General features: G+C 40.7%; 1 long non-coding RNA gene across 1 annotated transcript in view; it reads right to left on the bottom strand.

Moving 5' to 3' along the window:
• Nucleotides 1-306: 306 nt before the first annotated feature.
• The window catches only part of LOC124239854 (uncharacterized), a 14611-nt gene continuing 11493 nt past the window's right edge, over nucleotides 307-3424 (bottom strand). Inside the window, exon 3 of the long non-coding RNA XR_006888712.1 lies at nucleotides 307-442. This is a non-coding gene — a long non-coding RNA (uncharacterized LOC124239854). The remainder of the gene's footprint in view (nucleotides 443-3424) is intronic.

The following is a 3424-nucleotide window of genomic DNA, read 5'->3' as shown; positions in this document are numbered from 1 at the left end:
CGTTCTCTCAGGTCTCATTGACCATTCAACACTGAACTTCTGGCCAAGTTTCTGGCTAGTGTTTCAAGCAGCCCCATCTTATCCCTCTTGAATGGGAATCCAGACCTCTAGTTCTTGCTGCTTTCCTCACATATCATCATCCTCATATCCAACACTTTTCTGATTTGTCTCTTCTGAACTCAAATGAGTTTGACAACATCCCCCTTAAAGCCTGATGCCCAGAAATGAACAAAATAATCTAAGATGTTATAAGCCTACTTCTTCTGGCACTTGAGGCTGCTTAAAATAGGGACATCAGTGACATTTGATGAAATCAGAATGCATATTTATTCAACACTCCAGGAACCAGAGTCTCCCTAAGAACACTGGCAAGAGCTGAAGGAAAGGGTCCACAGTTCTCTCTCTCCAATCTTGAGAGGTCTTGACGATGAAGTCTTCAGCCCTGCAAATTCAAATAGAAGACAATGTGAATATCACCCTCCAAATGGAGCACTACAGCTTCCCTGGCAATCTTCTCTAAAATATCTAATAAGGACACCAATTTCTTCCCACTACCCCAACCCATTGTTCTATGAATTAGTATGCTAGTCACCAGGAAAGGCCTCCATTCCTGAAGAGTGCTCTAAATGTACCTCCTAGCTAGAAACTTGCTGTACTGAATCACCCATGCTCTCTTTCTTTTTTTTTTTTTTTGAGGAATATTAGCCCTGAGCTAACTGCTGCCAATCCTCTTTTTGCTGCGGAAGACTGGCCCTGAGCTAACATCCATGCCCATCTTCCTCTACTTTATATGTGGGACGCCTACCACAGCGTGGCGTGCCAAGCGGTGCCATGTCCACACCCAGGATCCGAACAGGTGAACCCCAGGTCGCCGAAGCAGAACATGCAAACTTAACTGCTGTGCCCCTGGGCTGGCCCCTCTTTCTCTTTCTAAATTGAGACTAGTAACACTTATTTGTGGAATACAGAGCTATGTCTGCCTAACTAAATCTAACTATAGATTGGCCCCAACTGTAGCCACAGGTTGACCCCATAACCCTGTGTACCCATGCCTTGGTAGGCACCCAACACATATTTGGTTAATGAATAAATGAGTTCATCGATGGACGGATGAACAAACGAACCATGACCACAAGCTAACCTTTGGCCCCAGCTATTATGTGCAGCCAAAGAACAGTTATTTATGTTCTGAAAAAGTAGACATTGCAGCTCTGATGCAAGACTCATGATGTCAGTCTCAGCTGGGGTTTGGTAAGAGGCTGTGCGGCTTGGTCTAGCTCACTCCCGCTTTAGGAGACATAATTCAGTCTACACTTATTCTTCACTCATGTGTATTTATTGACCACTCCTGTGCACCAAATGCTGTTCTAGGCCCTGAGGATGCAGCAATGAATAGACAGACAAGGACTGACCGCTTGAAATTTGTATTTTAGAGGGGATGCAAACAATTAAAAATAAATGGGAGCCGGCCTCATGGCCTAGTGATTAAGTGTGGCATGGTCCACTTTGGTGGCCTGGGGTTCAGTTCCTAGGCGTAGACCTATACCACTCGTTAGCAGTCATACTGTGGTGGCAACTTATATACAAAATAGAGGAAGATTGGCACACATGTTAGCTCAGCGCGAGTCTTGCTCAGCAAAAATAAATAAATAAATACATTAGTTGAGTTTACGCTAGCTGTAGTAACCAATAAAATACCCAATGGGTGACTTTCCACAACACAATAAAGGAAGTTTATTTATTGATTTTTTTTATTGAGTTAATGATAGGTTACAATCTTGTGAAATTTCAGTTGTACATTATTGTTTGCCAGTAGTGTTGTAGGTGCACCCCTTCACCTATTGTGACCACCCCCCACTCCACCTTTCCCCTGGTAGCCACTAATCTGTTCTCTTTGTCTACATTTTTTAATTCCTCATATGAGTGGAGTCATACAGAGATTGTCCTTCTCTAACTGGCTTATTTCACTTAACATAATTCCCTCAAGGTCCATCCATGTTGTGGCAAATGGGACGATTTTGTTCTCTTTTATGGCTGAGTAGTATTCCATTGAACATATATACCACATCTTCTTTATCCAATGATCTGTTGATGGGCACATAGGTTGCTTCCACATCTTGGAGATTGTAAATAATGCTGCAGTGAACATTGAGGTGCGTGGGACTTTTGGAATTGCTGACTTCAAGCTCTTTGGATAGACACCCAGTAGTGGGATAGCTAGATCGTATGGTAGTTCTCTTTTTAATTTTTTGAGGAATCTCCATACTGTTTTCCATAGTGGCTACACCAGTTTGCATTCCCACCAGCAGTGGATGAGGGTTCCTTTTTCTCCACAACCTCTCCAACATTTGTTACTTTTTGTTTTGGTTATTTTTGTCATTCTAATGGGTGTAAGGTGATCTCTTAGTATAATTTTGACTTGCATTTCCCTGATGATCAGCGATGATGAACATCTTTTCATGTGCTTATTGGCCATCCGTATATCTTCTTTGGAGAAATGTCTGTTCATTTCTCCAGCCCACTTTTTGACCGGGTTGTTTGATATTTTTGTTATTGAGTTGTGTGAGTTCTTTACATATTATGGAGATTAACCCTTTATCGGATGTATGACTTACAAATATTTTTTCCCAGTTAGTGGGTTCTTTTTTTGTTTCAATCCTGTTTTCATTTGCCTTGAAGAAGCTCTTTAGTCTGATGAAGTCCCATTTGTTTATTCTTTCTATTGTTTCCCTTGTCTGAGAAGACATGGTGTCCAAAAAGATCCTTTTAATACTGACGTCAAAGAGTGTACTGTCTACATTTTCTTCCAGAAGCCTTATGGTTTCAGGTCTTACTTTTAGGTCTTTGATCCATTTTGAGTTTATTTTGGTGAATGGTGAAAAAGAATGGTCAATTTTCATTCTTTTACATGTGGCTTTCCAGTTTTCCCAGCACCATTTGTTGAAAAGACTTTCTTTTCTCCATTGTATGCTCTCAGCTCCTTTGTCAAAGATAAGCTGTCCATAGATGTGTGGTTTGATTTCTGGGCTTTCAATTCTTTCCTATTGTTCCGTGCACCTGTTTTTGTACCAGTACCATGCTGTTTTGATTACTGTAGCTTTGTAGTATGTTTTGAAGTCAGGGATTGTGATGCCTCCAGCTTTGTTCTTTTTTCTCAGGATTGCTTTAGCAATTTGGGGTCTTTTGTTGCCCCATATGAATTTTAGGATTCTTTGTTCTATTTCTGTAAAGACTGTCATTGGGATTCTGATTGGGATAGCATTGAATCTGTAGATTGCTTTAGGTAGAATGGACATTTTAACTATGTTTATTCTTCCAATCCATGTACATGGAATGTCTTTCCATCTCTTTATGTCGTCATCCATTTCTTTCAGAAAAGCCTTGTAATTTTCGTTGTATAGGTCTTTCACTTCCTTAGTTAAAT

This window comes from Equus quagga, chromosome 5 (genome assembly GCF_021613505.1).
Source record: "Equus quagga isolate Etosha38 chromosome 5, UCLA_HA_Equagga_1.0, whole genome shotgun sequence".
In the NCBI taxonomy this organism is placed as follows: domain Eukaryota; kingdom Metazoa; phylum Chordata; class Mammalia; order Perissodactyla; family Equidae; genus Equus; species Equus quagga.
Note: the sequence above shows the minus strand (reverse complement) of the source record. Positions and strands in the feature narration are given on the sequence as shown.